Source organism: Mobula hypostoma, chromosome 2 (assembly GCF_963921235.1).
Source record: "Mobula hypostoma chromosome 2, sMobHyp1.1, whole genome shotgun sequence".
In the NCBI taxonomy this organism is placed as follows: domain Eukaryota; kingdom Metazoa; phylum Chordata; class Chondrichthyes; order Myliobatiformes; family Myliobatidae; genus Mobula; species Mobula hypostoma.
In genome coordinates this window covers 190963071-190990550 of record NC_086098.1, presented here as the reverse complement: position 1 = coordinate 190990550, position 27480 = coordinate 190963071, and the positions used below count along the sequence as shown (strand labels likewise).

The window sequence follows — 27480 nt, the reverse complement described above, 5'->3', positions numbered from 1 at the left end:
AAAATTGGTTAGGCTGCCCTTAGTGCTCACCAGGATGTTGTCTGGAATGAAGAGCTGTGGTTATAGGGCTGGGTTTATTCCTACTTCATTAACTGAGGGTGATCTTAAAAGAAGTTTATGTGATTATTAAGGACATAAATAGGATAGATCATCAGAATTTTTTGCCTAGGGTAGGAGAGTCACAGGTTTAGGGTGAAAGGGGTGAAGCTTGATGGCGATCTGAGGGGTAAGCTTTTCATGCAGTGAATTGTAGGTATATGGAAGGAGCTGAAGGAGAAGGCACTGGAGGTAAATAAAATTACTGAGTTTAAAAAGAACTTGGACAGATACTTGGATGAGAAAGGAGTGAAAAGATGTTGACCTAATAGGGATAAATGGTTTTAGTTTAAAGGGGCACCATGGTTGGCATGGAGGAAATGGGCTGAAAGGACATTCTGTGCTGTACATTTCCATGATTCTGTGCTTAGAGCAGCAGGAAGCTCTCGCAATGAATACTTGCTGTGGTTGTATGCACTGTCGACTCTGTTCAAATAAAACACAACAGGTTAGTGTTAGGACAATGTACAGCAGGGCCATATCAAATTCCATTGATTTTATAGGTTCTGCACTTGGCATGACAGATTGGTACCCCAATAAGTGTAGGCTTGAAGATGCTAAGACTTGCTTGCTTATGTGATCGATCCTTCTCGAAAGATACCTACTCATGGATTTTGTGTGTGTGTTCGTGTATACATGTTTGAAACAAAAATTATTATTTAGCTGAATTCTTATTTGCTGTGGCACAGTAGGCCATCTGCTTCCCAGTGCACGCTCTCTTCCATCACCATTTTCCTCAGTTGCATTTTGCCCATGAGGGAGATTTCATCAGGCAAGCCAATGGGCATGTAAGGGAGAATAAGTTACAGGGCTAAAGAACAGAGTGCAAGGAAATCAGATTAAGGGTGTTTTTTAAAACATTAACCTCCCCCACCAATCATCATTCACTGCAGTAAGAGGTAGAGAATTGTGGTTGGAAGGGTTGGGCAAGAGTGCTAGCTGAACAGTTCTTCGCTATACAAGTTGATCAAATATGTCTTGTGGCTCAAGAATTCCTGTATATTGATGAAAAGCTTAACTTTCCATAAGTATCCTGTTGTACTTTTTGTATTTGTTGAAACATCTGATGCAGTTAATTTTCTTCCAATTGTTTGCATTAAATTACTGACTGCAGACATTACACACCTACAATTGTGAGTAATGTTAATAAGTAGAAACAAAGACAACTTGAATAAATGCTGAAATGAAACAATTACCAGGAAATTAAAATTACTAAAATGATTGCAACAGAAATAAGCAATTGTTCTATGTGAGGAATCACAATGACATTCGACATGCAATTCGCAAACACAGCTGTGCTGTTTTCTGCCAGAGTTGATAGGAGTAATAGGTTGCAGATTAAATAGTATGTTGTGTGATCTGCAATGTGATAAAGTAAAACATGGCTGCTTTGAAACCAATTAATTAGAACAATAGTAAGCCTGACAGAAAGCCTATTATAAGATGGCATACATAAAAAATCTGATTATGATAATGTACTAGAAATCCAAAAACCTGGACTAATAATCCAGAATCATATTCAAATCCCACAGAGACTGCTGAGAATTTTGTATTTAATTACTTAAAATATCTATTATTAGTAAGTAAGCTACACAATTAGACCCACTGATCCACCTTTTTATTAGTTAACCATATGTAGAAGCAGTTTTTCTTTGGTTATCATATTACTAATTACTTCTGGGTCATATGGAGATTGGACTGGGCACTTTCCCCTGAGTACACAACTACTGGTATTACTGCACACCGGTCTGAACTTCCAGAACTAAACTGGCATGACAAACAGTAGCTTACCACTTTTATTTGTCAGGCTGTTTAGAAAAAACAAATATAGCCCTCAGCAAATCACAATGAAACATTAATCAAAGGATCCCTGATGTGTTATTAATGTTTACCTTAATGTTAATGTTTACCTAGGTTTGCTTAGGCTACTGGGGAGAGTTTAAACTAGAATTGTTGGGGGGGTGGGGACCGAACTGAAGAGACTGGGGAAGAGGTAGTTGGCTCACAAATAGAGAAAGCTTGTAGGGAGTGCCAGAGGGAGGATAGGCAGGTGATAGAGAAGGGACGCGCTCAGACCGAAGGTTGGAGATGCATCTATTTTAACGCAAAGAGTGTTGTGAACAAAGCAGATGAGCTTAGAGCGTGGACCTGTACTTGGAAATATGATGTGGTGGTCATTACAGAGGCTTGGATGGCTCAAGGACAGGGATGGTTACTTCAAGTGCCGGGTTTTAGATGTTTCAGAAAGAACAGGGAGGGAGGCAAAAGAGGTGGGGATGAGGCACTGTTGATCAGAGATAGTGTCGCAACTGCAGAAAAGGTGGATGCCATGGAGGGAGAGTCTCTGTGGGTGGAGGTTAGGAACAGGAAGGGGTCAATAACTTTACTGGGTATTTTTTATAGGCCGCCCAATAGTAACAGGGATAACGAGGAGCAGATAGGGAAACAGATCCTCGAAAGGTGTAATAATAAGAGAGTTGTCGTGATAGGAGCTTTTAATTTCCCAAATATCGACTGCAATCTCCCTAGAGCTACGGGTTTAGATGGGGTGGAGTTTGTTAGGTGTGTTCAGGAAGGTTTCTTGACGCAATATGTAGATAAGCCTACAAGAGGAGAGGCTGTACTTGATTTCGTATTGGGAAATGAACCTCGTCATGTGTCAGATCTCTCAGAGGGAGAACATTTAGGAGATAGTGATCATAATTCTATCTCCTTTACAATAGCATTGGAGAGAGATAGGAACAGACAAGTTAGAAAAGCGTTTAATTGGAGTAAGGGGAATTATGAGGCTATCAGGCAGGAAATTGGAGACTTAAATTGGAAACAGATGTTCTCAAGGAAAGGTTCGGATGAAATGTGGCAGATATTCAGGGGATATTTGTGTGGAGTTCTACATAGGTACGTTCCAATGAAACAGGGAAGTTATGGTAGGGTACAGGTAAACTGTGGTGTATAAAGGCTGTAATAAACCTAGTCAAGAAGAAAAGAAAAGCTTACAAAAGGTTCAGAGAGCTAGGTAATGTTAGAGATCTAGAAAATTATAAGGCTAATAGGAAGGAGCTTAAGAAGGAAATGAGGAGAGCCAGAAGGGGCCATGAGAAGGCCTTGGCGGGCAGGATTAAGGAAAACCCCAAGGTATTCTACAAGTATGTGAAGAGCAAGAGGATAAGACATGAAAGACCTATCAAGTGCAAAAGTGGGAAAGTATGTATGGAACCGGAGGAAATAGCAGAGGTACTTAATGAATACTTTACTTCAGTAGTTACTATAGAAAAGGATCTTGGTGATTGTAGTGATGACCTGCAGCAGATTGAAAAGCTTGATCATGTAGATATTAAGAAAGAGGATGTGCTGGAGCTTTTGGAAAGCATCAAGTTGGATAAGTCGCTGGGATTGGATGAGGTGTACCCCAGGATAATGTGGAAGGCGAGGAAAGGGATTGCTGAGCCTCTGGCAATGATCTTTGCATCATCAATGGGAACGGGAGAGGTTCCGGAGGATTGGAGGGTTGCAGATATTGTTCCTTTATTCAAGAAAAGGAGTAGAGATAGCCCAGGAAATTATAGACCAGTGAGTCTTACCTCAGTGGTTGGTAAGTTGTTGGAGAAGATCCTGAGAAGCAGGATTTATGATCATTTGGAGAGGTATAATATGATTAGGAGTAGTCAGCATGGCTTTGTCAAGGGCAGGTCATGCCTAACGAGCCTGACTGAATTTTTTGAGGATGTGACTAAACGCATTGATGAAGGAAGAGCAGTAGTGTATATGGATTTCAGCAAGGCATTTGATAAGGTACCCTATGCAAGGCTTATTGAGAAAGTAAGGAGGCAGGGGATCCAAGGGGACATTGCTTTGTGGATCCAGAACTGGCTTGCCCACAAAGGCAAAGAGTGATTGTAGACGGGTCATATTCTGCATGGAGGTCGGTGACCAGTGGAGTGCCTCAGGGATCTGTTCTGGGACCCTTACTTTTCACGATTTTTATAAATGACCTGGATGAGGAAGTGGAGGGATGGGTTAGTAAGTTTGCTGATGACACAAAGGTTGGAGGTGTTGTGGATAGTGTGGAGGGCTGTCAGAAATTACAGCGGGGCATTGATAGGATGCAAAACTGTGCTGAGAAGTGGCAGATGTTCAACTCAGATAAGTGTGAGGTGGTTCATTTTGGTCGGTCAAATATGATGGCAGAATATAGTATTAATGGTAAGACTCTTGGCATTGTGGAGGATCAGAGGGATCTTGGGATCTGAGTCCATAGGACACACAAAGCAGCTGCGTAGGTTGACTCTGTGGTTAAGAAGGCATACGGTGTGTTGGCCTTCATCAATCGTGGAATTGAATTTAGGAGCCGAGAGGTAATGTTGCAGCTATAAAGGAACCTGGTCAGACCACACTTGGAGTACTGTGCTCAATTCTGGTTGCCTCACTACAGGAAGGATGTGGAAACCATAGAAAGGGCGCAGAGGAGATTTACAAGGATGTTGCCTGGATTGGGGAGCATACCTTATGAAAATAGGTTAAGAGAACTCGGCCTTCTCTCCTTGGAGCGACGGAAGATGAGAGGTGACCTGATAGAGGTGTATACGATGATGAGAGGCATTGATCATGTGGATAGTCAGAGGCTTTTTCCCAGGGCTGAAATGGTTGCCACAAGAGGACACAGGTTTAAGGTGCTGGGAAGTAGGTACAGAGGAGATGTCAGGGGTAAGTTTTTTACTCAGAGAGTGGTGAGTGTGCGGAATGGGCTGCCGGCAACAGTGGTGGAGGCGGATACGATAAGGTCTTTAAAGAGACCTTTAGATAGGTACATGGAGCTTAGAAAAATAGAGGGCTATAGGTAAGCTGAGTAATTTCTAAGGTAGGGACGTGTTCAGCACAAATCTGTGGGCCGAAGGGCCTGTATTGTGCTGTAGGTTTTCTATGTTTCTTAAGGTTCCTGCTAGACTAATTTTCCAGTGCTTGATATATACACAGAAGCATCACTGTGTTGATTGCAGTATTTCAATGTTATAGTCATAGTCATAGTCATAGTCATACTTTATTGATCCCGGGGAAATTGGTTATCATTACAGTTGCACAATAAATAATTAAATAGTAATGAAACCATAAATAGTTAAATAGTAATATGTAAATTATGCCAGGAAATAAGTCCAGGACCAGCCTATTGGCTCAGGGTGTCTGACCCTCCAAGGGAGGAGTTGTAAAGTTTGATGGCCACAGGCAGGAATGACTTCCTATGACGCTCTGTGTTGCATCTCGGTGGAATGAGTCTCTGGCTGAATGTACTCCTGTGCCCAGCCAGTACATTATGTAGTGGATGGGAGACATTGTCCAAGATGGCATGCAATTTGGACAGCATCCTCTTTTCAGACACCACCGTCAGAGAGTCCAGTTATGCACCTCTGTCAGTTGGATCAACCTGTACTTTACATGTATGTAGAGCAAATTACAGTTCTAGATTGGGAGATTATATGGATGGTCATGCACTGTGGAGATCAGTGCTTTTCCCCATCCTGGAGTTTCACTCACCTACAGCATATGGCAGCCTTTTTGTCTTGGAGCTGATTTCTGAGGCAAAATAATGCTTGCAGATCTTGGATCCTGGATCAGAATGTGATTATTCTAGGGTATCCCAACAAGTTTAGGCTCCCATACAGAACACTGTTAGCCATTCAAATCAGACAGTAAATCCGAATTACAGATATTACTGCACAACATGGCATTTTATTGGAAACTGCCAGAACTGGGCATTGAGATCTGGCCCATTAATGAATTGTGGAAGCCAGGATGATTTAAGTTGGTAGTTGCAAAAGCAAAATTGTTCATCATATAATGAAAACTTATAATTTATTCGATTAACAGCTCTTACCAATAAAGTAAAAGGAAGCAATGTCTGAATCCATGAATGTTCAAAAGTATTTACCTTCTTATGATCTGGATGGCAATTTAATCAGCATTGTAGAAATAAGTACTTTCATTAAGGCTATTGAACATATCTTATGAATATCCATTCTAAATTTGTCGCTGCTCCATTTGAAAAACAGAAAACATGGCTGCTATTTTCAATTTCAAATATCCTTAAACTGTGCCACATATGAGAAGATAACATTGGATTCATTTACACCAGCTCATCCATAAGTTCATTTTGTTCTTGCTACAGATTTAATTCCAGCTGTTAATTGAAAATGTGTGTGCTTAACTAGTTCTTGTTGAATCAGACTTACTCAAGTGTGAAGATAATGACTAACATCTTTCAGCTCGAAGTGTGAAATAGCACTTTTTGGCTGCACTCAGGCATTTCATTTTTACCTGTGAGAGGGTGAAAAGTGATCAATGATCACTAAGAAAAGAACACTATATATATAATTGTACTCTTGGGATCAGCAATTGTAGCATTATTAGTGCCTGTGATATTGGACAGCATTCAAAATTTATCTGCATTATGAAGTCATTAATGCATTCCAGATAAAATACTTAATGGTGAAAAACACAACGTTGCTGTGCCAAAAAAGCTGCCCACAGCAGAACTCGTGGTCTGGGGTGCAAGTTGGCCAGTTAGTGGTTCCAGTGATCCCTTCCACCTACCCGTACTACCATCTGGAGGTATTGCAAAACACCGGAATAATATCTACCAATGCTATGCCCACAAAAGCTTCAAAATATACTGGAAGGACAGGTCAATGTCTCCAGCATTGAAGACCTAGTTACATTCAGTCAGTGATGCTAAGCAAGCCATGTTGTTCTCATGCCTGACAATAGGTTCATGAAACAGAAGCAGTACTCCAATCCCTGTCATGGGAAGTGATTACCATATGGTCAGAGAAAAAGATTCAATGACGTGTGCAAAGTCTCCTTGAGGAAACAGCATCTTCAGATACCCTTTGGACTCCTTGGCCCACGGCAATGACATCATCCCCAGTGACCCTTTGGACTCCTTGGCCCACGGCAATGATAACATCCCCAGTGACAATGAGCACTTGAGATCATATTGAGAGCCACACAGCCAGAGGTTGGGAACACTCAGAGTTTAGTGTCAGCTGTAAAAGGAGAACATCACTTTACAAACTGCGCATTAGGGTTTCACCTGCTCCAGCTGAGGCTCTCACATAGGTGTCATTGCTCACTTCTGTGTCCAATGGAGGGGAAGCAAAAGCCTATGAAAAGTCTGCGGGCTAATACAAACTAATGAACGATTGGTGCAATTTGTTCATCACTCTGAGCAAAAAGGTGCTTACCTTTGAAGATAGCTCTAGGACAGAGCATGCTGGAGGCTTTCAATTGACAGCTCTTCTTCAATGTCAAAGGAGTAACGTGGATGACTAGGCCTAAGGCAATGGAAATCAAGTTCCTGCCTCCAGCACTGCCCTGATAGCCTTTGACAACTCTTTGCTACAGAAGGCACCTTTCACTTTTTAAAATATCCCTGATGTTCAGAAGCTTTGAAGAAGTGTATTAAAAGTTATTTTTTGAGTAACTAAAACTTGCTGCTGTCATCAGGTAGAAGGTACAAGAGCCTTGGGACTTGCACCACCAGACTGAAGAACAGTTACCCCTCAACCATCAGGCTCTTGAACAAAAGAGGAAAACTACACTCAACTTCACTTGCCGCATCATTGAAATATTCCCACAGCCAATGAGCTCACTTTCAAGGACTCCTTATCTCATTGTCTCATGTTCTCGTTATTTATATTTGCATTTGCACAGTTTGTTGTCTTCTGCACTCTGGTTGATCTTTCATTGATCCTGTTCTAGTTACAATTCTATAGATTTGCTGAGTATGCCCACAAGAAAGCAAATCTCAGGGTTGTATATGGTGACATACATGTACCTTGATAATAAAATTTACTTTGAACTTTGAAATAAAAGCTAAAATAATTAGTTAAGAACTGTTTGCTTCCCAGTTACATAATAAAGTGAAATAAATTGGTAAATTGGTTTATTATTGTCACATCTACATAATGCCCACACAGATCAATTCATTGCAATGGTGCTTTGAGGGTAGTACAAGGTACAACAATAACAGACTACAGAACTGAGTGTTATAGTTACAGGGATAGTGCAGTGCAGGCGGGCAATAAGGGCAAGGTCTTGATGAGATGGATTGTGAGGTGAAAAATCCATCGTATACTAGGCAAACTTTAAATAATCTTATAACAGTGGGATAGAGGGATAGAAGCTTTCAAGTACTTTTTATCTCATGATCTCATACTCTCATTATTTATTGCTAATTATTTATATATGCATGTGCCTGGTGTTACATGTTTGTATGCTTTTGTCTTGTTTGCCCGGTGGGAATGGGGAGAAGAAGCAATATCCAAGGTGGGAGGGACCTCTGATTGTGTTGGTTGCTGTACTGAGGCAGTGAGAAGCGTAAGTAGAATCCAGGAGGACGCTGGTTTCTGTGATGTGCTGAGCTGTGTGCATAGCTCACTTCTTGTGGTTGTGAGTAAAGCAGTTGCCAGACCATGGCTTGATGAATCCAGAAAGGTTTTCTATGGTGCATCAAACAAAATGGTGAGGGTCGAAGGAGACATGCCAAATTTCTTTAGCCTCCTGTGGAAATAGAGGCACTGGTGAGCCTTCTTGGCCATGAGGTCAAAGTGGCTGGACTAGGACAAGCTTGAAAGGAATCTAAAACGCTCAGCACCATTGATGTAAGCCAACTTACCCATTGACCAAAAATGCGTGAGTTGAGCATAAGCAGCAGAATTATCATTATTTCACCCAGTTCATCATAAAACACCAATCAATATATGATCAATATTGCATAATTTTGATACATTTTGATCTTCACTGAACCAGAGAATAAGAAACAACAGAAATTCTAAAAATGTTATTTATTCTGGAACCCAGAATCATTATAATTTACAACCTAAGTCATCTATGTACCTTATCTGAGTATTCATATTTTTTTTTACTTAAGATGCAATCTGCGTTATGAACTCCTAAGAAAGTCCATGTAAATCACAATTACTTCAACAATGATAAGTAACAAAATGTTTTCCTAATCAAACCTTTTTATTCAAGGTTCGGTCAATGATTGCACAGCTACCACTGTGATGTAAAGCTGAGTAGCCAGATACAAAGTGCATTTAGCTTATTATGTTAGGGAGCCACCAAAAGTTCAAATGCAGTGTTGCAGAAGAAGTCATTGGCCTCCATCATATTCTGCACTCCCGCAACTGTGTGCAGATGCGTATATTGCTGAAGTACTATACAGCAGAGGGCAGTAGATCTCAACGGAAAAGCTATCCATTGAAAAGTATACGTTGGCTGTCACACCATGGGTCTTCATCATCCATGTATAGCCAAAACTACCTTACTGATGGCAGACAATTGGCTCGTAACAATTTATAAATGTTTTGCCGGTTACAAAGCGTAGCATTCTAATAAAGAACAATTGTGTAAAAAAATAGAAAATCAAGTATCTGAATGTATTCACACTAAGGAAAAGTATATCACCTTATCAAAATATATTGGTTAATTTAACGTTCTGGCCTGTCTAAACAATAGTGCATTTTCTCAGTTATCCTGTGACTAAAGAGCCAAACCATCAACTGATAACATCAGAAAGTTACAGGGAACTTGTAGGGCAACAAGTGCAGAAAATTAGCCCTTGGTGAAGATGAGTTAATTGAATAGTCTGGGCTAGGAGATCTGGTAGATAACCTCTATATCTGTGCATGAGTTTACTGCCTTAATTGTGCAAATAGTAGTACAATTGTCTTTCATGTAGAAGATTACAGGTTCAACTTGCCTAGCAGTCAAATCATCAGTCCAGACAAATTTCAAGCTTGCATGTTACATTGGCACATGGAAGTGAAACTTATTATCAATGAAGCTAAACTGACATTGACTGAGCCATCTGCATTTAACTCCCTGGTGACAGATCAGAGGACTATCCTGATGTAAGTTTTCTTTCCCATTAGCAGTGACTTCATTCGTGAAGCATTTTGTATGTTTCTGCAAGAAGTGATGATAATACTGTATAAATACAAGTCCTTCTTTTCTTCCTGATGACAAACTGAAGGAATCCATAATTACCACTGCCTTCCGTCTTGGCTGAGAAAGAATGAACTTCCTTGAATCAGTGAAGGATAGAATAAAATACAAATGTCTAAAAGTTTGAAACTAAATTCAAAGGTAAATTAACTTTTGACCCAGGGCAGGAGCACAACAAAGAACCCATCAATAAGCTACCTTGTAGAATGGCATTCTGGGAGGATACCAAATTGATTGATTAGTACAAAGAAGAAATTCTGGCCCAAAATCTCCAACCATCTGTAAACTACCTGCTCAAACTGCAGACCATTCATAAAGAATTACTTTCCTGCCCAGTGCTGGTCTTGACCTCATTCGCACGGCCTTGTTGAACTCAGTGCAGGTAAATGCTATAACATGGTAGGCTGGAACATGCCTTGCCCATTAAGCAAGGGAGAAAACTGTTGGCAGATAGCTAAGTTTTTAACCCAGCTGGGCTTAAAATTTAAATTATGTTTATTATCAAAGTGTATATATATCAAACCTGTAAAAATCTGACTATTTAAAATGCAAACATATAAAAACTATTAAAAATAAAACAACTAAAATGATAAGTAACAGAACTACTTAAAGTAAATATAACATAAACACTTTTAGACTGTTTAGCATACTTTAATATGATTAAAAACTTAAATAAACTCAGAGATTTTACATTTTTGAATGAATTAATACCTTTGCATTGATACCTGTCTATCCAAATCAATGGAGAGATTGCCACTCATAACTGCTGGAGATCATCTACAGCTTTGTGTTCTGCTATTGGTTTCTGTGAAGTTTTTGTTGAAGGGCAGCTAGTCACAGGGTTTCCTGTATTTGCAAGGGAATATGAATCATTCTGAACCTTATGCATGGGTGTGCAAAAAGCTGCATGTAAAACTTTAGGCATTTCCTGTCAAACTCCAGACCATTACATAGAAACCCGTAGAAAATGATATGTGGCAGTTCTTAGCTTGGTGAGTATAGAATCAAAAGGGCAGGAGGTCAGGAGGTAGCATTCATAACCATGGCAAGATCAAACAGGAAGAGAGAGGGGAGATAGGATTATGTCTTGGAGTCTGTGGTATAGCATTCAGAATTATTGTGATTGATTTGGTTGATAGGCTAAAGGGATAGATGTTCTCATTCTCATTTATCTCTGTACTTCTTGTTGTGTGGAGGGGATAGTGAAGAAATAGGTTTAAGGAGGTGGATGATGGAAGGGAAAGTAAAGTGTGGAAAATGCATGTTTGCAATGAGTATCCTGGCTTGCTGAGCAATACTGACACTACAAGCCAATAGATTTTGCTGTACTGATAGCAACAAATTCAAAGGCGGAAAGAGGCCTGAGCAGATGAGTTGTGATGAATAGTGTGTCACTTAGACAGAAGTTTGTAAAGGAATGGGTGCTGATCCAGAAATGGATTTTAATCATATTATGGATAACTTACATGGGAGTTAAAATTCTTCCAGCTGGCTCATTCACAATGGGATCTTAGGATCTGACTGATCTTATGTTTGGATTCACAGTACATAAAATGGCAGCAAGTAATAAGAATGAGGAGTATTGATGTTATATTTCAAAGAAAATCTCTTCTTTAAGGCATTTGCCATGTGAACTAGATTAATTCAGTTCATGAACGACTTTTTACTGCAATTAAGTTCATTAGCTCTATGAAAAAAAACATTGGAAGTTGACAATTACTTCTGGAAATGATTCAAGGATGAGTCATTGTTTCCTCACTATTAATAAACTATCAATCAGAATACAAGCTTTGTCATTGTCAGTCTGGTCTCCAGGGAGAACATGCAGGTGATATGCTGTAAACCAACAAATATACATAGAAACACCTGAATGCATCTGGCAAAGATTTCAGACTTTATCCCAGTGATTTTTAAATAAAAAGCTTCTCCCATGTTTTCATTAAATTTCTGTAACCTAATTGGTTGTACTATATTTATATTTCATAACTCCTACGGCAGCAACTGCCGCCTTAGAAGACCGTGTCAGTTAAATATGAACCATTTAACAGTTCACAAGATTTATGGGAGCAATGTTGGATCAATTTGCGCGCAAAATTTGGATTGCAAATGATTCATTTTGTATCATGCATATGTTATGGAGCAGTTTATTCTATCTTTCCTTCTTCCAAAGTTGGTATCATGGGTGGGTAACTACAAGAAAGTTACTTCAAACATGCAGTGTGTAAAGACACCTACGATGGAGCACAAATCTGATTTCATAAGATCCAAATCAATAATAGAGTAAAATCATAGAATTCTGCAGCTTAAGTAGTCCTTTGGCCCAATGTGAACCCTTTAAACAGTTCCCAAGTTGCTACCTTTTCTGGTATTTATATTCCTTTTAAGTTCAAATCCATTTCTTTGTTGTTCCCAATAATCTGTCACGAAGTTCATTCCAGATGACAGACTATTACTCAGAGTATAATCCTATGTCCTCATGGTTCTTAAACTAGTTGTCTTAAAGTTGTCTCCTCTGAATTGTCATTCATCCAACAGGAGAGGCATCTTCTTCTTAACTACACATCAAAAATATTTCCCAAAGTGCCCCATACCATCCTTCTTGGCATTAAAGTTCATCTGCCATGTCTCTGGCTAATGCAGCTGTCAATGTTTCACAGTCTGCTACAATCTTCCTCATTGTTTACACTTGCAAATTGTGTACTATCTGAAGACTTTGAAATTTGCCTCCAAGGTCAAAATTGGGTACATAATCCATCCCAGAAAGAACATAGGTCCTAAAACCAGCTCTTGAGGAAACTGCAGTCCAAATTGGGAAACAATCATAACCATTGCACTTTGCTTTGTGTTTTTGGTAATTTTTCCATTGATATTGCTACTGTCTCTTTGTAATGCCATGGGGTTAATTTTTAGTAAGAAGACGTTTGTGATAGTTTCTCAAATGATTTTTGAAAGAAAATATTATGACAGCTGTAAGATATTCTGCTAGTGCCTGTCTTTATAGTCATCCACCTTAATAAAGCTTTTTCTTACTTCAATATTACAACTTACTTGTACAAGTAAAGAATAACATAAAATATATTTTTGTATTAATTTCCCTATCCCCAAGCAATAACGGGCACTCTGAAATACCAATTTCCTTTTTTGATTAATCTTTTTCTTTCTTAACATGTTACCATCAAGTGAGATAGTGGCCACATTAAAACAGAATAATAGAAAAACACTGTGATTTATGGCTTTTGTTAAACATTTGTTTACTCTGTTGCTATAATCCAGTTAATGTCAATGGTGCAATTATCATGTCTTCCTTGGTTTTCCTTTCCTATTAAGCTCTGTAGGATTTGTATTTTAAATTACTGCACTACCCAATATGTAACAAAAGATGCAGCTCTACTGTAATATCTCAGTTCTATTTTGTTGCTGCATTTCTAAAGCTGTTGGTCACAGATAGAATGGGAATAATCAATTTTCTGTTGAATGTTCCTTGTACTGAATGATATTATGAGGATTACTTCCATGGATATTTCAGATTGAGCCTGTAGCAAAGAGCTCAAAGTTCAGTGGGGGCAGTATTTCTGGATGGTGAATTATGCAAGGAAATCACCTATTTTTAAGTAGAAGCATGGGATATGAAAAGATTTGGAAATAGTCACCATCCTACGGAAATTCAGAGCATTTTGTTTAATATCGAGTCTGCTGGGATGAATATATTTTCTTGTAATTTTTTTTATGTTGATGAGAGTAACCTCAATTTCATACACCAAACTACAGTATTGGATTGTCACCTAATCTATTCCCTCTCAAGTCTATGTACTGCTGGTGGAAATAGGAGCTAAATTCTGGAAATAGAGTGTCCTTTTTCAAATAGGTGATGACAGTAATTGGTGTATTAACTTTTCCAATTTAACACCTCTAAATCCAATTAAATTTGTACTACAAATTATAATTTGTACTTAATCTGTTCCTTCTCACTAATATTGAAGACAATTGTGTACAATATAATGTTATCTTTAGCAGTGCTGTGTAGTGTTTAAAAAACACAGTTGCTAGGATACTATGTGACAAAAAAGCCATAATAAATAGGTTGAGTGCACAGCATTAACTGGGAGAGCTTTGACTGATATTTTTTAAGTTAAATTGTTACTTGCAAAGTACATAGTTTGGCTGAAACATTCAGAGACATCCCTTTAAACAGTTTAAAGTACACATAGAATCATTAATAAGTCCCTGGGACCTGACGGAATATTCCCCAGGCTGCTCCACGAGGCGAGAGAAGAGATTGCTGAGCCTCTGGCAAGGATCTTTATGTCCTTGTTGTCCACGGGAACGGAACCAGAGGATTGGAAGGAGGTGAATGCTGACCTCTTGTTCAAAAAAGGTAGCAAGGATAGTCCGGGTAATTATAGACCAGTGAGCCTTACTTCTGTGGTGGGAAAGCTGTTGGAAACGATTCTTAGAGAAAGGGTTCTATGGGCATTTAGAGGATCAGGGACAGTCAGCATGGCTTTGTGAAGGGCAGATCATGTCTAACAAGCCTAATACAGTTCTTTGAGGAGGTGACCAGGCATATAGATGAGGGTAGTGCAATGGATGTCATATACATGGATTTTAGGAAGGCATTTGACAAGGCTCCAAACGGTAGGCTTATTCAGAAAATCAGAAGGCATGGGATCCAGGGAAGTTTGGCCAGGTGGATTCAGAATTGGCTTGCCTGCAGAAGGCAGAAGGTCATGGTGGAGGGAGTACATTCAGATTGGAGGATTGTGACTAGTGGTGTCCGACAAGGTTCTGTTCTGGGACCTCTACTTTTCGTGATTTTTATTAACGACTTGGATGTAGGGGTAGAAGGGTGGTTTGGCAAGTTTACAGATGACACAAAGGTTGGTGGTGTTGTAGATAGTGTAGAGGATTGCCGAAGATTGCAGAGAGACATTGATAGGATGCAGAAGTGGGCTGAGAAGTGGCAGATGGAGTTCAACCTGGAGAAGTGTGAGGTTGTACACTTTGGAAGGACAAACTCCAGGCAGAATACAAAGTAAATGGCAGGATACTTGATAGTATGGAGGAGCAGAGGGATCTGGGGGTACATGTCCACAGATCGCTGAAAGTTGCCTCACAGGTAGATAGGGTAGTTAAGAAAGCTTATGGGGTGTTAGCTTTCATAAGTCGAGGGATAGAGTTTAAGAGTCGCGATGTAATGATGCAGCTCTATAAAACTGTGGTTAGGCCACACTTGGAGTACTGTGTCCAGTTCTGATCACCTCACTATAGGAAGGATGTGGAAGCATTGGAAAGGGTACAGAGGAGATTTACCAGGATGCTGCCTGGTTTAGAGAGTATGCATTATGATCAGAGATTAAGGGAGCTAGGGCTTTACTCTTTGGAGAGAAGGAGGCTGAGAGGAGACATGATAGAGGTATACAATATATTAAGAGGAATAGATAGAGTGGACAGCCAGCGCCTCTTCCCCAGAGCACCACTGCTCAATACAAGAGGTCATGGCTTTAATGTAAGGGGTGTGAAGTTCAAGTGGGATATTAGAGGAAGGTTTTTTACTCAGAGAGTGGTTGGTGCGTGGAATGCACTGCCTGAGTTAATGGCGGAGGCAGATACACTAGTGAAATTTAAGAGACTACTAGACAAGTATAAATGCATCTGATAGTCTTGTGAGACCATGGATCTGTGCCTGGAAAGTCTTCACTCTCCAGGGCGCAGGCCTGGGCAAGGTTGTATGGGAGACCAGCAGTTGCCCATGCTGCAAGTCTCCCCTCTCCATGACACCAATGTTGTCCGAGGGAAGTGCATTAGGACCCATACAGCTTGGCACCGGTGTCGTCACAGAGCAATGTGTGGTTAAGTGCCTTGCTCAAGGACACAACACGTTGCCTCGGCTGGAGCTCGAACTCACGACCTTCAGGTCGCTAGTCCATTCTTGCCATTGAGGGAGTGCAGCGTAGGTTCACAAGGTTAATTCCTGGGATGGCGGGACTGTCATATGTCGAAAGATTGGAGCGACTGGGCTTGTATACTATGGAATTTAGAAGGCTGAGAGGGGATCTTATTGAAACATATAAGATTATTAAGGGATTGGACACGCTGCAGGCAGGAAGCATGTTCCCGCTGATGGGTGAGTCCAGAACCAGAGGCTACAGTTTAAGAATTAGGGATAGGCCATTTAGAATGGAGTTGAGGAAAAACTTTTTCACCCAGAGAGTGGTGGATATATGGAATGCTCTGCCCCAGAAGGCAGTGGAGGCCAAGTCTCTGGATGCTTTCAAAAAAGAGATGGATAGAGCTCTTAAAGATAGTGGAATCAAAGGTTATGGGGATAAGGCAGGAACTGGATACTGATAGTGGATGTTCAGCCATGATCAGAGTGAATGGCGGTGCTGGCTCGAAGGGCCGAATGGCCTACTCTTGCACCTATTATCTATTGTCTATTGATTTTATCTTTCCGCCAACTCCAGGAGAGGTGCAAAGAAAAAAGACACCCCTCTACATTACACTTATTGATCTCACTAAGGAATTTGATTTGGTCAGTAGAGATGGGCTCTTTCAGATGCTCTCTGAGGTAGGCTACCCGCGAAGTCTATAGAACATGATCAAATCCTTCCACAACAACATGAAGGGGCTGTGCAGTACAATGGCCGCTCTTCAGAGCCCCTTAACATAATCAGTAGCATCAAGCAAGGCTGTGTTCTTGTCCCAGTGCGCTTTGGAATCTTCTTCGTCCTTTTTCTGAGGAATGCATTTGACACTGCAGCAGAGGTGTTCTTCCTCTGCACTAGATCAGATGGCAGATTTGACTGCCTATGAACCAAACCCTTACCCACCCAAGAACCAAGGACACATGCTGATTGCCGATGATGTAGCATTTGCAACCCACACTCTGCAGCTCCTCCAGAGCTTGATGGATCAATTCTTCTACGCCTGCAAAGATTTTGGTCTCTCTATCAGCCTGAAAAGAATTTGGACGTACCACTAGTCATTACCACTGATAACTACGAATAGGATATTGTTTATCAGTTCACGTACCTGGTGTCCATCATCATTGACATCCTCTCTTTGGATGCAGAAATCAACAAACGCATCGGGAAGACTGCAACAACTTTTGCCTGCCTCACCACGTGAGTCTGGGAGAACTACAAACTTGCAGTCAAAGCAAAGATGGCAGTGTACAATGCTTGCTGCACCAGCACATTGCCGTACTGTGGTGAGACCTGGACTCACTGCTAAGCAGGAGAGAAGGCTCGACACCTTCCAATCAAGGTGCCTTTTGGCCACCTTGTCCATCACCTGGAGAGACAGAGTACCCAATGCTGAGGTTCTCTGTCATGGCGTCCTCCCTTACGTATACACCCTGCTCAGGCAGGGTAAGCTGGGCCACATCTGCCGCATGCAGGGCGGTTGCATCCCAAAAGACAGCCTGTATGATGAGATGACTTCAGGCAAGAGAACCACTGGCCGCCCACAACTGCACTACAAGGATGTCTGCAAGCAGGACGTGAAGGAGTTGGATACTGACACTGAGCCCTGGGAGAAACTTGCAGCTGACTGCACCAGATGGAGAAGCACCCTGAAACAACACCTTATGTCAAGCAAAGGAAAATTCCTGAAAGGGGCAGAAGACAAACGGGCTCATAGAAAGGAACACTGCAGCTTCAGCTGAGCTGAAACCTCCTATAGGCGACACCTTTGCAACAGAAACTGCCACTCTCGCATTGGTCTCAGCAGCCACAAACAGTGCTGCACCAGGACACAGGTAGCTAAGACATAACGTCCAATGTCGACTTCGACCAGTAGAGGGCAATCTTGCTGATAAACTAAGTATTAAGGGAATTGGAAGGTTAATCTGACCTCTCCTTAAAGCCATTTCAGCTTTCCTAATGTATTGTGCCCAGAACTATTCACAATACTCCCTCCTCTAACTAGGACATTGTTAACTTTCCATCTCTTTGTACTTCAGTCCTCCAGATACAAAAGCAAATATCGCTTTCCTCATCAAAGTTGCTGGTGAATGCAGCAGGCCAGGCAGCATCTCTAGAAAGAGGTACAGTCAACGTTTCGAGCCGAAACCCTTTGTCAGGACTAACTGAAGGAAGAGCTAGTAAGAGATTTGAAAGTGGGAGGGGGAGGGGGGATCCGAAATGATAGGAGAAGACAGGAGGGGGAGGGATGGAGCCAAGAGCTGGACAGGTGATTGACAAAAGGGATATGAGAGGATCATGGGACAGAGGGCTCAGGGAGAAGGAAAGGGGGGGTAAAAAACCCAGAGGATGGGCAAGGGGTATAGTCAGAGGGACAGAGGGAGAAAAAGGAGAGAGAGAGAGAGAAAGAATGTGTGTAAATAAATAATGGATGGGTTACGAGGGGGAGGTGGGGCATTATCGGAAGTTAGAGAAGTCAATGTTCATGCCATCAGGTTGGAGGCTACCCAGACAGAATAGAAGGCGTTGTTCCTCCAACCTGAGTGTGGCTTCCTCTTTACAGTAGAGGAGGCCGTGGATAGACATATCAGAATGGGAATGGGATATCCCATTCTGCGTCGGGCCTTGCTAATATATAGAAGGCCACATCGAGACCCGATGCAGACTGGGAGATCGTTTTGCTGAACACCTATGCTCTGTCTGCCAGAGAAAGCAGGATCTCCCAGTGGCCACTCATTTTAATTCCACATCCCATTCCCATTCTGATTTCTCTAACATTTGACTTCTCTAACGTCCGCTAATTCCCCACCTCCCCCTCGTACCCCATCCATTATTTATTTATATACACACATTCTTTTTCTCTCAAACAACAGGAATTCTGCAGATGCTGGAAATTCAAGCAACACACATAAAAGTTGCTGGTGAACGCAGCAGGCCAGGCAGCATCTCTACGAAGAGGTGCAGTCGACGTTTCAGGCCGAGACCCTTCGTCAGGACTAACTGAAGGAAGAGTGAGTAAGGGATTTGAAAGTTGGAGGGGGAGGGGGAGATCCAAAATGATAGGAGAAGACAGGAGGGGGAGGGATGGAGCCAAGAGCTGGACAGGTCATAGGCAAAAGGGATACGAGAGGATCATGGGACAGGAGGTCCGGGAAGAAAGACAAGGCGGGGGGGGACCCAGATGATGGGCAACAGGTATATTCAGAGGGAAAGAGGGAGAAAAAGGAGAGTGAGAGAAGGAATGTGTGTATAAAAATAAATAACAGATGGGGTACGAGGGGGAGGTGGGGCATTAGTGGAAGTTAGAGAAGTCGATGTTCATGACATCAGGTTGGAGGCTACCCAGATGGAATATAAGATGTTGTTCCTCCAACCTGAGTGTGGCTTCATCTTTACAGTAGAGGAGGCCGTGGATAGACATGTCAGAATGGAAATGGGATGTGGAATTAAAATGTGTGGCCACTGGGAGATCATGCTTTCTCTGGCGGACAGAGCGTAGATGTTCAGCAAAGCGGTCTCCCAGTCTGCGTCGGGTCTCGCCAATATATAAAAGGCCACATCGGGAGCACCGGACGCAGGATATCACCCCAGTCGACTCACAGGTGAAGTGTTGCCTCACCTGGAAGGACTGTTTGGGGCCCTGAATGGTGGTAAGGGAGGTAGTGTAAGGGCATGTGTAGCACTTGTTCCGCTTACACGGATAAGTGCCAGGAGGGAGATCAGTGGGGAGGGTTGGGGGGGACGAATGGACAAGGGAGTTGTGTAGGGAGCGATCCCTGCGGAATGCAGGGGGGGGGGAGGGAAAGATGTGCTTAGTGGTGGGATCCCGTTGGAGGTGGCGGAAGTTACGGAGAATAATATGTTGGACCCGGAGGCTGGTGGGGTGGTAGGTGAGGACCAGGGGAACCCTATTCCTAGTGGGGTGGCGGGAGGATGGAGTGAGAGCAGATGTACATGAAATGGGGGAGATGCGTTTAAGAGCAGAGTTGATAGTGGAGGAAGGGAAGCCCCTTTCTTTAAAAAAGGAAGACATCTCCCTCGTCCTAGAATGAAAAGCCTCATCCTGAGAGCAGATGCGGCGGAGACGGAGGAATTGCGAGAAGGGGATGGCGTTTTTGCAAGAGACAGGGTGAGAAGAGGAATAGTCCAGATAGCTGCGAGAGTCAATAGGCTTATAGTAGACATCAGTGGATAAGCTGTCTCCAGAGACAGAGACAGAAAGATCTAGAAAGGGGAGGGAGGTGTCGGAAATGGACCAGGTAAACTTGAGGGCAGGGTGAAAGTTGGAGGCAAAGTTAATAAAGTCAACGAGTTCTGCATGCGTGCAGGAAGCAGCGCCAATGCAGTCGTCGATGTAGCGAAGGAAAAGTGGGGGACAGATACCAGGTACCAGATACTGCCGACGGGACATCAATCGTCTCGACTTCACTGCACCTTGTCCCATTCCAACCTCACTCCTTCGGAACGCTCTGCTCTCCACTCCCTCCGCACTAATCCTAACCTTATTATTAAACCCACCGATAAGGGGGGTGCTGTTGTAGTCTGACGTACTGACCTCTACCTTGCCGAGGCACAGCGACAACTCGCGGATACCTCCTCTTATTTACCCCTCGATCGTGACCCCACTAAGGAGCACCAGGCCATTGTCTCCCACACTATCACCGACTTTATCCGCTCAGGGGATCTCCCATCCACTGCTACCAACCTTATAGTTCCCACACCCCGCACTTCCCGTTTCTACCTCCTACCCAAGATCCACAAACCTGCCTGTCCTGGCCGACCTATTGTCTCAGCTTGCTCCTGCCCCACCGAACTCGTTTCTGCATACTTTTTCCTCGACACTTTTTATCCCCCCTTGTTCAATCCCTTCCTACCTATGTTCGTGACACTTCTCACGCTCTTAAACTTTTCGATGATTTTAAGTTCCCTGGCCCCCACAGCTTTATTTTCACCATGGATGTCCAGTCCCTATATACTTCCATCCCCCATCAGGAAGGTCTCAAAGCTCTACGCTTCTTTTTGGATTCCAGACCTAATCAGTTCCCCTCTACCACCACTCTGCTCTGTCTAGTGGAATTAGTCCTTACTCTCAATAATTTCTCCTTTGGCTCCTCCCACTTCCTCCAAACTAAAGGTGTAGCTATGGGCACCCGTATGGGTCCTAGCTATGCCTGCCTTTTTGTTGGCTTTGTGGAACAATCTATGTTCCGTGCCTATTCTGGTATCTGTCCCCCACTTTTCCTTCGCTACGTCGACGACTGCATTGGCGCTGCTTCCTGCACGCATGCAGAACTCGTTGACTTTATTAACTTTGCCTCCAACTTTCACCCTGCCCTCAAGTTTACCTGGTCCATTTCCGACACCTCCCTCCCCTTTCTAGATCCTTCTGTCTCTGTCTCTGGAGATGTCTACTATAAGCCTACTGACTCTCACAACTATCTGGACTATTCCTCTTCTCACCCTGCCTCTTGCAAAAACGCCATCCCCTTCTCGCGATTCCTCCGTCTCCGCCGCATCTGCTCTCAGGATGAGGCTTTTCATTCTAAGACGAGGGAGATGTCTTCCTTTTTTAAAGAAAGGTACTTCCCTTCCTCCACTATCAACCCTGCTCTTAAACGCATCTCCCCCATTTCACGTACATCTGCTCTCACTCCATCCTCCTGCCACCCGACTAGGAATAGGGTTCCCCTGGTCCTCACCTACCACCCCACCAGCCTCCGGGTCCAACATATTATTCTCCGTAACTTCCGCCACCTCCAACGGGATCCCACCACTAAGCACATCTTTCCCTCCCCCCCTCTCTCTGCATTCCGCAGGGATCGCTCCCTACGCAACTCCCTTGTCCATTCGTCCCCCCCATCCCTCCCCACTGATCTCCCTCCTGGCACTTATCCGTGTAAGCGGAACAAGTGCTACACATGCCCTTACACTTCCTCCCTTACCACCATTCAGGGCCCCAAACAGTCCTTCCAGGTGAGGCAACACTTCACCTGTGAGTCGACTGGGGTGATATACTGCGTCCGGTGCTCCCGATGTGGCCTTTTATATATTGGCGAGACCCGCCGCAGACTGGGAGACTGCTTTGCTGAACATCTACGCTCTGTCCGCCAGAGAAAGCAGGATCTCCCAGTGGCCACACATTTTAATTCCACATCCCATTCCCATTCTGACATGTCTATCTACGGCCTCCTCTACTGTAAAGATGAAGCCACACTCAGGTTGGAAGAACAACACCTTATATTCCGTCTGGGTAGCCTCCAACCTGATGGCATGAACATCGACTTCTCTAACTTCCGCTAAGGCCCCACCTCCCCCTCGTACCCCATCTGTTACTTATTTTTATACACACATTCTTTCTCTCACTCTCCTTTTTCTCCCTCTGTCCCTCTGACTATACCCCTTGCCCATCCTCTGGGTCCCCCCCCCCCTTATCTTTCTTCCTGGACCTCCTGTCCCAGGATCCTCTCGTATCCCTTTGCCAATCACCTGTCCAGCTCTTGGCTCCATCCCTCCCCCTCCTGTCTTCTCCTATCATTTTGGATCTCCCCTTCCCCCTCCAATTTTCAAATCCCTTACTCACTCTTCCTTCAGTTAGTCCTGACGAAGGGTCTCGGCCTGAAACGTCGACTGCACCTCTTCCTAGAGATGCTGCCTGGCCTGCTGCGTTCACCAGCAACTTTTATGTGTGTTGCTTCTTTTTCTCTCTCTCCTTTTTCTCCCTCTGTCCCTCTCACTATACCCCTTGCCCATCCTCTGGGCTTCACCTCTCCCCCTTTTCTTTCTCCCTCGGCCTCCTATCCCATGATTCTCTCATATCCCTTTTGCCAATCACCTGTCCAGCTCTTGGCTCCATCCCTCCCCCTCCTGTCTTCTCCTATCATTTTGGATCCCCCTCTCCCACTCCCACTTTCAAATCTCTTACTAGCTCTTCTTTCAGTTAGTCCTGACGAAGGGTCTCGGACCGAAATGTCGACTGTACCTCTTCGTAGAGATGCTGCCCGGCCTGCTGCATTCACCAGCAACTTTGATGTGTGTTGCTTGAATTTCCAGCATCTGCAGAATTCCTCGTTTTATCACTGTCCTGATTGTTTCATGTACTTGTATGTGATATTGTTAACGATACACGTGCATGGGCTCCTGTATCTTCGGAGCTTCTCCGCTTTTGGTTTCTCATCATTTGCAAAGTTCAGTCCCTTAGGTCTAAAATTGATGACCTCACATTTACTTATGCAAAGTTCATTTGCAACAACCTTGTCCAATTGCTCAATCTATTGACATGCTTTTGTAAAATAGCACTTTCATCTAACAGAATGTGACAGTGTATGATGTCTGCCTTTCTGTCATTGGCAAACTGGGAGAAGAATTTTGTGAGTAATTATGATTGCTCTACAAATACAGTACTCGTGGGATCCTTGTAATCAATTCCCATCAAGTTGAGAACTAACCCATGATCCCTACACTTAGTTTCCTATCACTCAACCAAATTTCACATCAGATTTATAATTTTTTTCAATTCAACGGCAACTTTAGCTGACAATATCTTATGGACTCATGGAGCTGTATGGCAGATAAATGGGTCCTTCATTTAACCCATCCATGCTCATCATTTTCCCATCTACTCTAATCATTTGGGTGAATCTCATCGACACTCTATCCAGCGCAATCACATCCTTCCTACATTGTGCACATAATATTGAAGAGGGCTTCTTCAGCTACCTTGTTGAAATCCATTCAAATCACATCCACAAACATTAATTCTCTTCACAATTTTTCCCATCTTCAAAAGTCAATCAGGTTTGACTGAACAAAATATAATTTTAAAACTCCAACCAACATCAGATGCAAATAATTGATAAGTTCATTCTGAGCTCTGATGGTAAATTTTGTCAACATATTTAAACTGCTGGTAGAATCAGGATGCTTTTAACAGACTAACACCACATAATCCAAAGACTAGTGTTTCTTAGTTAACATTAAGGTCTTGCTTCAAGTTCAATGAGCAGATAAAGATTTTTATTTTATCCATGTATCCTCCTTGTACTGAATAATCCTAGCATCCAGAAGAACTTAGACTTTTCAGCAGGTTCCAAATTCCAGAAATAACATGGTTAATCCATGTTTTAATACCTTACATTGTGGTATAGTGATTAGCTAAAAATTAGAAACTGAAAATGGTGAACTAACTATCCAAGGGCCATGAACTAATTATCCGGACACTCAGGTTTATATCTCAGAATTTGATCTGGAACTTGAAGGAAAAAGAAATAACACAAATTCTTAACAGATCACTGTCGTATACTTGGACTTTCTGTTAGTGAAGTGAACTTCCATCCCATTGTATTCCCATCAGAAATGACAATATAAACTATTGGAAATGGATCTGGTTTACTAATATTCTTCAGAAGAGAAAATCTGTCATCCTCATCTTGTCAGTCCTTCTTGTGTTACTAGACACTCTATATGGTTGACTCTGAAATGCCCTCTGAAGTGGCTAAGCAAGCCATTAATGTACTATTACTTCTCTGTTTATATCATAACCACAGAGTCTGCTGTGGTGTCTGGGTGCCCTTGCTGACAGGCTGCTGAACAGGTTCGGCAATCACGGTCATAAGTATGCATGTTCCAGCCTATTCGTGTTTCCTTATGGTGATATTTAACTCCTTTCCTCTTGTTTCAGTCTTGGCAGAACTTGACCAAAGCACAGGAACATCAACATCCGCTACTTACTGTTGTCCTCCTTCTGGGAAAAAGACTACCTTTCTGATTGATGTTGTTAAGGAAAGGTGTTTATTTAGAATTAACCTACTGCTGCTCAGTTGCTGCATCAGTGTTAGGTTTAGTTAATGGCCCAGTTGGCCTAGCGTTTATTGTTTTTCATTTATTTCTGTAGAGGTCCTGTTAAAAGTCAGGGAACTGTTGATCTGCTTCAATGTCTTTCTTTTGGCACTTGGGCCATAACTGTACACCCTCGTCAGCAATTCTCAACCAAAGAAAATGGATCCAGCAGAGAGAGAACAGCTGACCTTGGCCCTGACATTCATTGGCCACATAGGAGAGAAGTTACAATCAGTTGATGCTATGCTGGGAGAAATGACTTAAGCAGTACGACAGATACTCTCAGAATAAGTCCAGTCCAGACTGAAGTTCATGGAGGAGTAACTAAAGTTAGTAGAAGCTGCCAATGTTTCTCATGCAGTGTGAGAGCTACTTTCAGAGCAGCAAGCCCAGTCCCAGTTGGTAGAGGAGGTCTCAGCCCTCCCAGTGACAGTTCAGCAACCCGGAATCAGGTGGCAGTGATTACTGCTCTCATGCCTGTGGTTCGGCAGCTGACGGTCACTACCACTCTCACAGTTCAGCAGCCTGTAGCCATGTCAGTCCCACTCCCAGCATTCCCTGATCCTCCACTTCAACAGCCTCATCAACCTTGGCCACTAATGCCCTGACACCCACAACAGCTTTGACACCAGAACGGAGTATTCTTCCATCGGGCAGATACCCTGGTGACTGTGATGGCTGCAGGAATTTTATTACCCAAACTCAGAATAGTCTGTTTGGTGATGATGAGCATAAACTAGTGTACATGGGAAATCTCACTCAGCCTGTTCAACCCTCTATGGGAACAAGGTTCCAATGCAGCCCAGAGCTTTCTGCAGTTCTCCTCAGAGTTGAAGAGAGGTTTTGATCTCCCACTATGGGGTTAGGAGGCAGCCGACTCCTGGACCTGTGCCAAGGTAGAGGGATAGTGGGGGACTACGCAGTAAAGTTTCGCACATTTCTGGGTGAGATGAGGTGGATCACTGCCTTCCAATAGGGGCTGAGCGCAGGAGTCTGACATGAGATTGCTGTGCATGATGAGCAGGACAGCCTGGATGACCTGATTAATCTGACCGATCGAATTGTCAACGAGGCAGCTGAGTGGTGCAGAGAAAAGTTGCCTCAGGCCACCTACTTATTACATGGATCACCTTTTGTCTGTACCCTCTCCCATATCACCCAGTATACAGTCTGCGGAGGAGCCAGTGCAGGTGGGGTGCATGCATCTATCTCAGGATTAACGAGATCAGTGCAGGAGAACAGGCTCCTGCCTCTACTGTGATGATCCCGGACACTTCCAGGCTTTAGGTTAGAAATGCCCTGTAAAGAAGGATAGCCATCTGATGGGTCAGCTCTCGCTGAAAGTATCTTCCCCTAATTGTGTAATGCTCCCAGCTTCCTTGTCATGGAGATCTCAGACTCATGAGCTTCTGGCACTTATTGACTCCAGGGCTGCCCAGAACCTCATGCTTATCTCAAGCTAGAAAATGGAGAGTTCTGACTCAGCAATGACACACTTGTAGTCACTTCAATGGTAAATGCTCAATGGTGTAGTCCTTTCTCTCACCCTGAAATGGTGGCCACGGAAGAATACATCAATGAGTCTTTGGCCTTCGTCTTTATTCATCCATCAGCTTTGCCAGCAGGGGCAGCTTCCTTTCTTGTGAGCAAGAAGGATGACAGACTCCATCGTAGCATTGATTATCGTGAGTGTGCACGTTCCAGCCTATTAATGTTTCATTGTGGTGTTATTTAACTCTCTTCTCATTACAGACTTGTCGAGACTTGACCGAAAGCAAAACAATGTCAATGTTCCCAGCTTACTCTTGCCCTGGTTTTGGAAAAGAAGATTCCATTTCGATCGATGCTGTTAAGGCGTGATGTTTATTTAGTATTACTGATGAGCTGCTGAATCAGCATTAGCTTTGGTTTGGAAGTTCTAGTTAACGGCCGTGTTGGCTTAGTGTTTATTGTTTTTTTCCATTATTTCAGCCACAGTTCTTATTAAAAATCAATGATCTGCTTCAATGTCTCTCTCTCTCTCGGCACTTGGGCCATAACGGCACATCCTATCAGTTAAAGTAGAGAAGATATAAAATCAGACAGACCACCTGACATCAAACTGCACTTTCTTCAGACATGGCAAAGTTACTTCTAACAAATTTGCATATTAACTCACAAACATTTTCGTAAACTGGTATATAAATTGGGAGAGTTTATTCCTGACTGGTCAACTTAATCAACAAGTAGACATATAATTCCTTTTCTGTTGATCAATGTCAAAAAAGTCAAATTAAATCCACTGTGATTCAATGTTGTAAAACAATAAAACATGAAAACTTCCAAAGGAGGTGAATACTTTTTATAGGCACTGTAGTTGAACTCAATTTCATATTTTAGAGATAATGAACCAGATTCCTTCTTTACAATTCCAGGGTACCTACAAAATGCTTCGGCATTTTGTGTGTTTTGCCTTGGATTTCAAGCATCTGCAGATTTTCTCATGTTTGTGGCCCAGGGTACCTATCTCAGCACAAGGTAGTGACATAGTAGTATACAGACAGGAATGGGTAGGACTTAAAGTACTCAACATCAACTCTGGACCCAATGAAGTCTCATAGAGTCAGGCCAAATTCAGGCAACG

General features: G+C 42.8%; 1 protein-coding gene and 1 long non-coding RNA gene across 10 annotated transcripts in view; one reads left to right on the top strand and one right to left on the bottom strand.

Annotated features, from left to right (window-relative positions):
- LOC134342756 (receptor-type tyrosine-protein phosphatase T-like) overlaps window positions 1–27480 on the bottom strand; it is a 1640095-nt gene that overhangs the window by 305855 nt on the left and 1306760 nt on the right. The window lies entirely within an intron of this gene.
- LOC134342758 (uncharacterized) lies at window positions 14335–27055 on the top strand. 3 transcript variants are annotated; one of them, XR_010017091.1, is made up of 4 exons: window positions 14335–14445; window positions 18062–18145; window positions 18896–19033; window positions 26610–27055. It is a non-coding gene; the product is annotated as an uncharacterized LOC134342758 (long non-coding RNA). The 3 variants fall into 3 exon arrangements; XR_010017089.1 differs by lacking the exon at window positions 18896–19033; XR_010017090.1 differs by lacking the exon at window positions 18896–19033 and having other exon boundaries at window positions 14335–14473.